We start from the raw sequence: 13,965 nt of genomic DNA on the forward strand, positions 1-13,965 counted from the left end.
TCTTCGAATAGTGAAGCAACTTGACCTGAAGCAATTAAAGCTCATTAGGAGAAGCTGATTCAATGTCCCTTTAGGTGCACATCTTTTCACTTTAATTACTACACTTGGGTACCAGAGTGCACAATAGATGATTCAAACAATTAGTGCAAAAACTATCATTCTGTGTATGAAATGACCCTGTTTTGACAAGAACTTAAATATTTCTGAAGGCCTGAAAATCACATTCCTTCCACTATTAACATTCACAATCTTTTGGATCATATATAGAGAGAGTGAACATCATTATCTGGGCTCTTTTTAATAAGGAAGTCTAACATCCCTTTTCCATCCTGATCTCTTTTGGCTGCTTCCACCTACTCTTCTCACTGCTCATCTCCTTCTCCACCCATAGTGGTCTTTGCTTTTTTCCATCTGTACTCCCTTTCCAAAATGACATTTCTTTCATTATCTCCAGGCCCTAGGTCATCTCATTGTTTTTGTCAGAACTCTTACGTTAAACTATCCCTTGAATTTTGGCTCTGTGAATGGAGCCTGTCAGTCCTGGTGTCCACTACCCAAAGCTGTTGTAGGTTCTGAACTGGAACCATCCCCCTCTCTTCCTGAGGTAACTGTTCTGTACTCAATCCGCATCCACTGTCCAGTGAGTCTCAGATGGAAACAGGGAATGTGGGAGATATACAATGATTCAGTGAGTCTATTGTGAAGAGGTAATGAAGTTAATATTTTAGGCTGATCCAAATACATATTTTTCTGTCTACATATTCTATCTGAATATTTTGCCTCATATTTCAAATTTTTAGCACCTACTTTCTAAAGAGCCTGAGAACCAGGCAAAGAGCCAAGACCGTAGTCATAATTCTATGCCCTGTACATTCCTATAATCCCATGCTCATGTTCTCACACCTATATGTTTCAATACAAAATTACTTCCAGTAGCAATCTCAAAGAACTGGAAAGATACCACTAATGTTGTTTTCACAATAGCTTCCAAATCTTCTGGGAGGATAAGTGAGTCAATGTCAGTATTCTCACCCAGACAATCCTTTCTAAAGATCCATATATCACCCAGTCCTTTTCACAGGGCAGGTCACATCATAGGAGTTCCTCAAATTAAACTTTCAGGCTCAAAACCAAGATCTGTCACAGTACAAGGTTACAAAGTGGCAGGTGAAAATATTCATGGATATTCTCGAAATGTCTAAACTATAATATCTTCACGTTTACAGGGAATCACTGCTCAATGAGCTCTATGACTGCTCAAAGTAGAGAAAGTGCTTTCCAAGTAGGACTGAGAAAATCAAGATCACTGGCTGGGAGTCCACAGGAGTCCAGTGTAATTAGGGAATGAAGCAAACTGTTGTGTATTTAATATTTTAACAATATTTGAGTAATATTGTAAATATACTGTTTGATTAAATATTTTGTTCATTTAAATAATTAATTATAGGTTATATGTAAAAGTACATAAATGGCATATGTCATCATGCCACCATGTCATAAGTGCATTCTCACTAAGGTAAAAACAAAACTAAGAAACACTCTCCTGGGCTCTCCCATGCTTTTTTAAAAATTAACTTTTGGAGTTACAAAACATAACACAAACAACCTCCCAAACTATTTGCATCTGCTCCATCAGATTTATTCTGATCCCGCAACTATAAGATCAGCAATTCCCTCAATGGCTTCATCAAACACCTCAGAACCCACAGAACTGAAAGAGAAAGAAAGCTTCCTGAAATTCTCTAGGGATTGGCTGAAAAGAAGACTACTGATTCTAATTTTTCTATGTCTATTCTGAACCAAGCTGTTTGCATTATTAGATTTCCATTCAATTATGAACTAGGCTTTGGATTCATATAGAATGCCACTGGCACCACAGAATGCAGAACTCAGAACAAGATTATACATATATCATTTGCATTCTTATGGGAATTCTCATATTTCTCCACCCACCTTCCTTCTCCCTTTCAATTTCATCTTCCTCACCATCTGATTTCACCATCCACGCTATCTCTTCTTTGTCATATTCCCTCTACTTCCATTTCATATCTTCATGCTTTTACTCATTGCCTTTCACCCCCATCATGATTCCTCCTCTAACTTCTGCTTGTTTTCATTTTTATTACCTCTCTTCTTCAATTTCCCACTTAACCTACCTCTGCTTTACTCTCCTTCCACTCTCATTCCCTATTACTCTCTTCCTTCTCCTTCACTTTTGCTTTGCTTCCACTTCGTTCACTCTGTAAATTGGTAAATTGGTTTAGTATCGTTACATGTACTAATGTAATGTCTTGGTTAAGAACATGTTTTATTGTATTATTACAGTTATGCTGTTAAGTATTTTATTTTCTGCAGCTTATTCTGTTAATTAAGCTTCACAGTCCAGTTTTGTGGTTTCTGCTAAGTTAAAGAGTTGTTTACTCAGCTTAGTAATGGTGTGTCACCCAACTGGGTTTGTCTTGAGTGCATTCTGTCCAGTGGGATGCCATGGACATTCAAGCGAGCTTGGAGGCATCAGAATTCTCAGGGATAGTGGGTTGGTTTTTGGGACCTTTGATGGCAGAGTTGGAAGAAGAAGGAGGAGTGGAGAAGAACACAAGGAAAGAGGCTTGCGGAACCCCGCCCAAAGGTGAGATCCCATTGTAAGAAGTGCTTTGTGCAGACGAATGGTTCCAAGGAGGAAGTGCCAATTCTTCTGAGTTAGACAGTTTGTTTTTAATAGCCTTTGAATGAAGTTTGTACTGTGACTCATCTCTTTCACGCAGAACGTGTGTTCAGTGCCGTGAATAATTAAAGTGAAGTACCCGACTATCAACAATGAGCTCCAACATTTATGTGTAAATTTAGATTGGTTTAACTGTAATGGGCCCTTTTTCTGTTAAATGTTTGTTAACATTGAAATATCTGTAAATATACTTCCACTTTAATTTTATGCCAATCTAAGTTCCGTTATTTCCTGTCGAAAGATAGTTTTGCATGGGGCAGTATTTATACAGCACTCACCATAATTTTCATTCCCTGAACTAAGCATTGCAACTTCCTTGTTTGGCTGAACCCAAATCATACCAACCCTAGATGAGCTTTGTTTTTTGTTTGGCCGTCTCACCATACCCATACATTGTTGAGTCATACGGCTGTTATCCAGCAACAGCTAACAAGCCTAATTTGTTACGTGCCACATTGAGAGGGTTACACTAAGATACAGTGAAAACAGTGTCTTGTATACTGTCCAGAAAAGATCAACTCATTACACACTGCCTTGAGGTATTACAAGTTAAAACAATAACAGGGTGCAGAATAAAGTGTTACAGTTACAGAGAAAGTGCAGTGCAGGCAGACAATAAGGTGCAAGGTAGACTGTGAGATCAAGAATCCATCTTATTGTGCTAGAGAACAATTCAATAGTCTATTAACAAAGGGATAGAGGCTGTCCTTGAGCTTTGTGACACTATCCTTCACTTCCTCCTCCTCTTCCCTTGCCTTCTTCCCACCCACAACTCCTCACAAAGGCTGGGATATTTCCTGGAAAATACAAATGATTTTGAGAATGTAAGAATATAAAAACTAGAAATGAGAGATAATCAATGGATTTTTCAAATCTACTCTAACATGCTGTCGGATTACAGGTTTACATAATCTTGTCATTATACATACTATTTGTTCTCTCACCATACCCATTAACATCGTTAAATGCCTGCCATTCACTGTTATGAATATATTTAATGACTTCACTTCCACTGTTCTCTGTGTCGGGGAATTCTAAAGACGTGTGACCTTCTCAGAGAAGAAATTAGACTGTATTTTCTTTTGAAATGGTGATTAGCAATTTCTAAGATACTCAAACTTCCCCACTTGGCACCAACAATCATTCCACAGTCAAATTCACTTAGATCACATTTATTCCCCATTCTGAGCATTGGTCTGAACAACAGCTGAACTTCTTGACTATGTCTGTATGTTTTTATGCATTGAGTTGCTGCCACATGATTAGCAAATTAGATATTTGCATTAACGAATATAGGTATATCTAATAAGGTGACAACTGAGTGTATATCTAAGTATTAGTATCACCTTGTCATTCTCTTTCAGACACGTACAGTACTTTTCCATAAGATCATCCCTCATTCTTCTCAGCTCCAGTGTCTATGGACTGAATCTCAGTAATCCTTCTTAATACCTTAACTCCTGAATCCCAATAGTCAACATTGTTAGCTGATACTTTGTTGTTATAAGACTATCGAATGATTCCCAATTTGTAAGGATGGATTATTCAGCACAGTCTACCTCATTACGGCCTTGCACTTTATTTTCTCCCTGCACTGCACTTTCTCTAAACACCTTATTCTGAATGCCGTCCAGAGGTTGAGGAAGAGGTTGCTGTTATGGCATCATTCTCTCTCCTGGTGGTCAATTCGTCACCACCTTCGATTTGGCCAACAACAGTGGTGTCATTAGCAAACTTAAATATGGCATTGGAACTGTACTTGGCCATATAATTATAAGTTTACAGCGAATAGTGTAAAGGCTAAGCACACAGCCTTGTGGTGCATCTGGCAATTGTGGAAGAGATGTTGTTGCTTGTCTTACTGACTCGTGTCTATAAGTGAGGAGATCGAGGATCCAGTTACTCATGGGAGGTACTGAGATCAAGGTCTTGGAGCTTAGTGATTCATTTAGAGAGGATGGTGGTGTTGAATGCTGAGCTGTAATCAATGAAGAACATCGTGATATATGCATCTTTGTTGTCAAAATTTCCAGAGCTGAGTGAAGAGCCAAAGACACGGCATCTGTTGTTGAACTATTGTGATGGTAGCTAATTGGAGCAGATCTATGTCACTCCACAGGCAGGAGTTCAGATACTTCACCACCAACCTCTTAAAGCACTTCATCACAGTGTAGTCTCATTCTATTGAAGTAATAATTTGTCTTTTTATTCTTTGTTGCCAAGTAGATAATCTCAAATATTCCACATTATACTTCTTCTGTCAATGTTTCATCCACTCACATAATCCTCTGATATCCATCATCTCTCACTGCTCCCCATCTGTAATTTCTTCAGCTCTTCAACTTATTAGCTCTTGGCTCCATCCCTCCCCCTCCTGTCTTCTCCTATCATTCTGGATCTCCCCCTCCCCCTCCCACTTTCAAATCTCTTACTATCTCTTCTTTCAGTTAGTCCTGACGGAGGGTCTCGACCCGAAACGTCGGCTGTACCTCTTCCTACACATGCTGCCTGGCCTGCTGTGTTCCCAGCAACTTTGATGTGTGTTGCTTGTGTCCTCCTGTTAGGTTGCTAACCCACCTTTCTTGTATGCCCTTTGTTAGCTTTCAAGTTTCGCTTCCTCTGCAGATTTTAAAATTGTGCTCTGCACTACCAAATCTATGCTGTATTAAATGTTACACATACCTGTGGCTCTCGTGCTGAGATCCAGGAAATGCATGATATAACCTCCTTCAACTTAAACAACAGCCATTTATCACAAATCTCTGAAGCAGACATTTCACCCTTGTCAATTGTGTACAACTCCATTATACTCAATTAAACTTATGTAAAATTTCAATTTTGAAATTAGATTCTATTGAGCAGAGCAGTCACTACTATGTTGTGCATTTAACAAAAGTAACTAAAGGCTAATTTCTATCTCATAATCTACCCCTTAGCCAATCTCTTATTCATGCTACTGCTGCCCCTTTTTGTTCTACAAGCTTCAATTTCGCCAATATGTCTAATAGGCCATATTTTATCAAGCACCTTTAATACAGTATTACCCTCATATATGATACCTCAAGAAAATACTCAATCATAAGTTAAACACAAATTGCTCCTTCCAATCTGTAAATACTCTATTATTAGTGGATGGGAATCTGTTAATTCACTCTGAGATGACTGTGTTTAACTTACTTTCAATCATTGATATTGTTTAAAATTTATTGGTTTGTACTTGTCAGCTTTATTCTTTCCCTCTTCTTTGAAGACTAGAAATGTGTAATTTTCTAGTCTTTTCGTCTCTTCCTGTGGTATTACATTTAACGCTGTGTTAGTACTTAAGAGCCAACATTGATTACCATGTACTTTACAAACATTTAGAAACATGATATTGCTTTGAAAGTCAACATTTTGTATGCTGTATAACACACGAAAGGATTACCAAACCGGTTCTTAACAATTTGCTTGACATCAAAGTGTGGATAGATGGTTAAAAATAGCAGCGAGAGCTTAGTTGAAAATGGAAACTGATTGAATGGAGCAAAGGCCTTTAACGGTGCAAATATAACAGCTTGAGTGTGGATTAGCTTCTATGGCACTGTAATGGAAGTAAGAAAATGATACATAGGTTGTAGAAAGCAATATATGCTTCCCTTTTTTAGTTTGATCCTGGCATTTATTATACATTTTCTTTTTATTGTGGAGTTTGAGAATGATTAATGATTATAGCTTTGGCCAGTTAATTAATTGTATACCGATCTATTATTAACCTTCCATGGGGAGGATGTTTGACAATCTTGTTAACTGCAGCAGCACCCCTTGATGGACCTTAATCTTGATAGAAAAGGAATACATTAGATGAAACTGCAAATACTTTTCCCTGTTTCCAAAGTGTCCTGAAAACAAAAGAATGAAATCATTTCTTTGTTGTTCAAAACATAGTTATAAATCATTAAGACCTACTTGTTAATGAGCTTTTGGAGAAAATATGGGAATTTTCATCTAAGCAAAATTAAAATGACCAAGTGGCAATTAGTTCACCCACTCAAATGCTGTTAGTTCAATTATGGTGTTCTGTTTCAATGACTGCTTTGTTGTAACTGTCAAATTAATTGGTTTAGTGTTGCCTGTAGTGAAAAGAGTACATTGCCCTACCTACCTAAGTCTGAGCATCTCCCACACCAATAATCATTGACATGAATTGCTTACTAGCATTTTAATCAGCTTAGCAAGGTGGGATTCAGCTGCATTAAATTGATAAGTATGAGCTTATATAAATTCCCAAGCCTAGAAAATGAATCATATAGCACCACATATCTGTGTCAATGTAATTCAATAATTCAACTTCATTGAAAAATTAAATGTATTAGAAGTCCTGGAACTTTGGTTTTATTTTTACATTTTCCAAGACTAGAGCTTTATTGGCAATGCCAGAATTTGTTATCCATCTCTAATTGCCCTTGAAGGAGCTGTCTTCTTGAACTGCTGAATACTGGTGAAGATACTGCTTTGGAACTATGAGCATCATAATGCCTGAAATTTTCTATTGCATCTTCCAAACACTTGGCAAACTAAACATTTCTCTGGCTTTGATTATTCATCTGCATCATTGGTATGTCTTTTTAGTTTACAGGAATTTTACCTGTGCTTTAGAAATCTTTTGTGATTTAGAAATTATTTGTAATTTGGAGATGTTTAAGATAGAAATCCTCTGTAAGTTTTAAAATCATTTTAAGAAAGTTGTTTGGATTAAAACATGTATCGATGAAAATAAACAAACAGTGTTTTAAATTACTTTGTTAGCTGGAAGTATCTTCTTGGTAAGAGGGGGAACCCACCACTCAAATAGTGGGTATGGGCAGCTAAACTCGGTATGGAGAATAAACAGGGAAGTGAACTGGTCTTTGAAGATTAGATAGTTTTAGTGAGGATACTTGTGGTTACTTATACTGGATAGGGCTTAAGGTCTTTGTTTGTGTATAGAACTTTACGGTCATCAAGCCCAATATCAACACACAATGAAAAGATCCCTTCAGGATTTTCACTATGTCCTCAAATGAGATCTCATCTGCAGATTGTGGAAATAGTAGACTCATCAAAATCCCGTGTGTATCTGCTCCTACTATCAGCTTGCCTTACCTTCCTTTTCTTGTATGCAGAATGCATGTGCCTTCAAACATAACGGTTATGACAGTATTTGGCCTCAGGGATATTTCTATTCCTTCCTTATAACTCTCTGTCTCTCTGTCTCTGTCTCTCTCTCTCTTTCTCTCTCTCTTTCCTTCTCTGTTTCTCTCTATTCCTTCCCCGGATGAGACTGAAGCAAATAGCAACCAGATTGTTACCTGGGATTTCAGATTCATCATGTGAGGAGAATTAAACAGGATGGGCGTATGAATTCTTCTGTTTTGAAGAATGAGAGGTGATTTCATGGAAACAAAGAATTCTTACGTGGTTGAAGGACTATAAGGAGAGATTAACTTGCTCTTGACTTGAGTGTGTAGATCCAGAGGTTACAATCTCAAAAGAAATGTTTGGCCATTCACAACAGAAGTGTGATGAAGTTTTTTTTCACCCAGAGGGTAGTGAACCTTTGTATTTCTCTGTGCAAGAGGATAGTGATGGCTTGGTCACCTAGTGTATTCAAAATAGAGATAGGTTTTTGGATATTCCTGGTATTAAAGAATACGAGTTATTACAGGAATGTACTGATGCAACAGAATCATATTGAATGGTAGAACTGGCAGAAAGAGTTCTTATATTCTTATGAGCTCTACTATGTCCACAGCTTACTGACATTACTACTCCGCTTAAACATGAGATGAAATCCTCTTTTCATAAGATAGCTTTGTTGTCCCACTACTCCCTTGAATAATAACATCTCGGAATCTGTAGGCTTTTTTGAGTTGCTGCTTACGAAAGTTGGAGAACGAGCAACGTAACTTCCTTCATGAAAACAGTAACTTCCAAATAACCCAAATAACCTTAATATCTGGATAGTAATGTATCAAAACTCAAACTGAATGTTTCTCAGGGTACCCTTACATTCACATTCATAGAATTCGCATGCAATTTTCAGTGTGGGTGGTTATAGGTGAAATGGGTTTAAAAAGTATTAAATCAAAATCAGCCATTCAATCGAACTGAGAATATGCAGGCCTCTCACCTGACTTCATCCAATGCAATTTCTGAGATTAACAAAATCTATCAGAATGAATGCACAAGAGAACACTGCAGAAATTAAACAAAATAAACAGAAAATAAAATTAACATTTCAAATGACAATATTAAGTAACATTTATGGAAAGCCGTGAATGATTTATTCATGAATTGCGGAAGGCTAGCATAACCTTCCAATTAATTAATTGATTAATGCTATTATAAATGAAACAAGTGGTTTATGTCGATAAATAATTTTAGATGCTGGATTTTTTGAGATTTTATGCAAGAATTAAATTACTAGGAAAAATTTGAATTACTTAAGTGGGAAAAATAATTAAGGCATTTGAAGTTTTCATAGAATGGATGTTATTTTAATGATGGGAAGTAGTTTATGACGACAGCATTGTCTGGCTACCTGTTATCCATCTGTCTGATTATCATTTCAATTGATATAAATCATGCCATTATTGGCACCTTTGCCTCTATTTTTTTAACTGGTTATATCATTAGTCTTTGACCAAGTAGCTAACTCAATAAGCATCATTCCCACCTTCTCCATCACAAACCCTTCTAACTCATTCAGTACAGCAATGATGTTTAATTATTTTATACTTCCCAGAATGGCAATAAAGAAAGGTGCATATACATGCATCATAAATTATTGCAACTGCAAAGATCTGAAAGCATAAGATGATTTAACCTGATTATGATTGATCACAACCCAATATAGTTAATGATTCAAATTATCAATAGTACTCAAAGAAAGTTGAGCATGATGACCAAGGAGAGAAATAAATATAACCATTCCTTATTGATTGATTTTTTTAATGCTGAGCTTAAAACTGCAGTTACTTTTGCATCTTTTTTTTCATCATCTTATTAATGTTCACGTTATTGAATAGCGCTAATGGAGCGCTAATACACCATACTTGCTGCACAATAAGCTGCAGAATCAGAAATGAATGACTGTTGCCTTTCCACCCTGTTTTTCAGCTCGTTCTCAATGCTCTGCCGCTGAATGTGATCATCAGCAAAGTGATGATTAGGTAAATATCTGCTTACCTCTTGAATCTGCTCCAATATTTTCAAAATCAAAACATTTTGCACTTACCATTCCCTATTTCAAATCAGATTTGAGCAACATTCAGCACCTATAGAAGTCAGGAGGGTTAATACTGTTAAAAGAAAAACACCATCCTTCAGTTTTCCCTTATTCTGCTCATGGCTGTCAATAGCTTTAAGTCACCAAAGCATTATGTGTTAATGAGTTTATTAGAACTGAACTTCCCAAACTTAATTTTATTGGACTAATAATCTAGAAATTTGAGCATCCGTCTCACCATGGCAGCTTTAGGATTTAAATCTGGAATTAAAATAATATCCAATCTTTTGCTATGACGACCAATAAACTAACAGATCATCATTTGGCACAATTATGCCCTTGAGTAAATGGATCTTTACTATTCTGACATTTATGTCATTGCATTCCACTTAGTTACACTATTGTCAATGTTGAAGCAGAGAAGAAGTAAAAGGATAATCAATGTGAGCACAGACCTAGCGTATGTCAAAATTGTACCTATCCCAGTTGACTTTCCAAAGCCTCCTGAAAAAATATCTGGGGCTGGAGTATAAATTAGAAGTACTATTCGATAGACTATCAAACATTAGTCTGACATAATTGTATCTGTGAGCTAGACTTCACCAACAGAACCTGTAGTTACTTCTGGTTTCCCCAGCAGCAGTGATGTAGAACTTGAAGGGTGAAGCCCAAACAATCCTTAAAGTTGCCTCTAACCCATGACACCTCATAGCATCCAAGCAAATAAACACAAGGAGGCTCTCTCCCTCAGCTGATGAATCTGTGCCCCTTCATGTTGAAGCACACTTCGAAGAAACTCTAAAAATCAGCAAGGGAACAGCATATACAATTGATAGGAAGCCACAGTATCCATCACCAAGAGTGGTTTGGTAGCACAACCACTGACTAATTTCCAGCATCTGCAGAATCTCGTGCTTATCTTATGTTCAGATCTACTTTTTCTTCTTAATTAACTGTGTACTTCAGTTCATAAAATACAGGAATATATGAATTGAAGTGTGAGCACAGCTCAAAAAAATTGTTAGCTTTGGTCTTTATTTATGAAAAAAATTGCAATTGGGGTATTGCCTGATGAAATAAGGGTAGGTATCCATTTGTTACAATTAATATGATATATATGACTCTTTACCTACATAACTCTTCCTCATACTCCAAACTAACAAGATATCTGTCCAGTTTTAGAACCTGCTCATCAGATAATGAAATCAATTTAAAGGTGCACAAAGATGAGTGAAACATAAATATGAATTGAATATGCAAAGATAAAAATGTTAAAGATACATTTGCAAACATAGCATAGCTCATTTAAATTAAATCATATTCCTTTGTTTACTGGTTGTTTAAAAAATCATTTGAGCAACTTAACAATGCATTTAATTTAAGTCATGCAACTCATTTTTGTAAAGATTGACTTAAGGTTGATTTGGAAAATACATTTGGCAAATAACTGAATTTCACTAAAGGAATGTTTTTTGTTCCACATCTAAAAAGTATCATAGTTAAATGTTAGTGGAGCTCCATTACTAGAGTTCTCATATTTATGGCCCTAGATCTTGCAGGGCAAATGATGGACTATTTAGTTGTCTCAATGGCAAAATATACTAGACAACTCATTTGAATCTGCTGCACAGAAAACTGTGGGACATTACATACAAACAGTCAAGGGATATCTCTGTTTCAAAGGGAATTTAGTCAGATTTTCAATTGCTCTGTTTTCCAAACAGATACCATGAGGAGATTTTTAGATTTGTCTTAAAAGAAGGTATAGTCATTTGATTCACACTATGTATGAGAAGTGATCAGATACTGCATCATCATAAAGATTTATTTAAACCACCTTTCATGTAACATATTACAATACGCTCTTCAATTTTAGAAGATACCATTAGATTTAGAAGGACTATTACAGAATTATTAAATGTTCAATGAAATCAAATGATTCAATGTGCCATTCTGGCTTTAATTTTTTTTCCCAATGTAAAATAATATTTGGACATCAATAAAAATTATTGCTGCACAGCAATAAATCATTCTGTTCTAAACTATTTCAAAATAAAGTACATTACCACTGAGGGCATTTAAACTTGAATGATGTAAAATATAATTTCAAATAAGTTTCTATGCTTGCATCTAGTCAATTTGCAGATATTATGTGAATTAATGCCACTTTAAAGCTAGAAGTGAAAATGCAAAGCAATTTATTTTGAACTAGTGATGTGCTTCAGGGTTCAGTTCTGGGCCCATTGCTGTTTGTCATCAATGATTTGAATGGTAATGCATTGGGCATGGTTAGTGAATGTGAAGATGGCACTAAAATAAGTTGTATATTTGTAACACGCTGTAAGGTTTCACTGTTAAGGCTAATGCAATGGCTTCTATGTAATGTTTCACTGCTAAGGAAATGGTTTCTCTGAAGCAGCAATGTTTGGATTATGGCTAGAGATAATGGGGCTTTGGAATGCAGGGGTTAGCCAATGAGGAAATGTTGTTCTTTCTTGTGTGTCTGGAAGCCGGGTTTTTCGTGGTCTTTTGTCAGGGAACGATGGAGAGAGAGGATGTGAATGGAGAGAGTCAGAAAACTACCGGACGGAGTGGACTGAGGAGCGAGGGTCCAAGGGCCGGCGACACTCGGAGGAGGTCGATGGTTGATGAATAGCCGTATCAGTGACCTCCAATGTGCACTTTTGACTTTTTTCCTTAAAATGGGCCTTTTTAAAAATTTTCTTTACTAACCCTCTATCCAGATTAAGATTTATAAAGTTTAATCATTTAATTGCATATGGTGTACTGTCTGATATTTTGTGGTGGGGATTTGTAACCGGGCAACATATCATGCAGCATCCACACAAATGAGATTTCTCAGTTTGGCGGGGCCAGAAGTTGCTTCCCCTTAGATGAACACGTGCTGGCCAAGCCTGAGGGTTACATATTGGACAATGAAGAAATAATGTCAAAATAATTACAATGTAATCTTGATCAGCTGAGTAAGTGGGCTGAAGAATGCAAATGCATTTTAATTCAGATAGTACAAGGTTTTGTATTTTGGACAGTCAAATCCAGGTAGGAATTTCACAGTGAAGTGAATGCCATTAGAATGCTCTGTGTCCGAGGGAACTTGTGGTTCATATACACGGTTCCCTGAAAGTGGAATTACGGGTAGACAGAGTGAGAAAAAAACTTTTGGCACATTGGTCTTCATAAGGTAGGGCAGTGGTCCCCAACCACTGGGCCGCGGACCGGTACCGGGCTGCAAAGCATGTGCTGCTGGGCCGCGAGGAAATGATATGATTTGGCGATATGAAACGATGTGAGTCAGCTGCACCGTTCCTCATTCCCTGTCATGCACTGATGAACTTGAACATAGGGTTTCCAACTGTCCGTAATAGCTGGAACATCCCGTATATTGCGCTAAATTTGTTTGTCCCATATGGAACCACCCTTGTTTCCCCCACTAAGGTAGAGCATTCCTATGAAACCGTTCGTAAGCTGAAATGGCGTAAAGTGAAGAAGCAATTACCATTAATTTATAAGGGAAACATTTTTGGGCTTTCCCAGACCCAAAAAATAACCTACCAAATCATACCAAATAACACATAAAACTTAAAATAACACTAACATATGGTAAAAGCAGGAATGATACGATAAATACACGGCCTACATAACGTAGAAATAATGTATGTACAGTGTAGTTTCACTTAACAGAATCAGGAAGATTAAGACAAAATTGATTTGTAGAAAAAAGATTGGCACGTACATGCATGCGCACGCAACACATGCGCACACATGTGCCCACGCAATGCTTCATGGTCATAGTAGTCTTCCTCGGGGTAAACACAAGTGCCCCGTATTTGACTGCTACTTTTATCCCTTATTTGGGAGTGAGAAAGTTGGCAGCCCTACTTGAACACCACCCCCACACCGGGTCGGCCGGTCCGCAAGAATATTGTCAATATTAAACCGGTCCACGGTGCAAAAAAGGTTGGGGAGCCCTGAG

Source organism: Mobula hypostoma, chromosome 3, assembly GCF_963921235.1.
Source record: "Mobula hypostoma chromosome 3, sMobHyp1.1, whole genome shotgun sequence".
Classification (NCBI taxonomy): Eukaryota; Metazoa; Chordata; class Chondrichthyes; order Myliobatiformes; family Myliobatidae; genus Mobula; species Mobula hypostoma.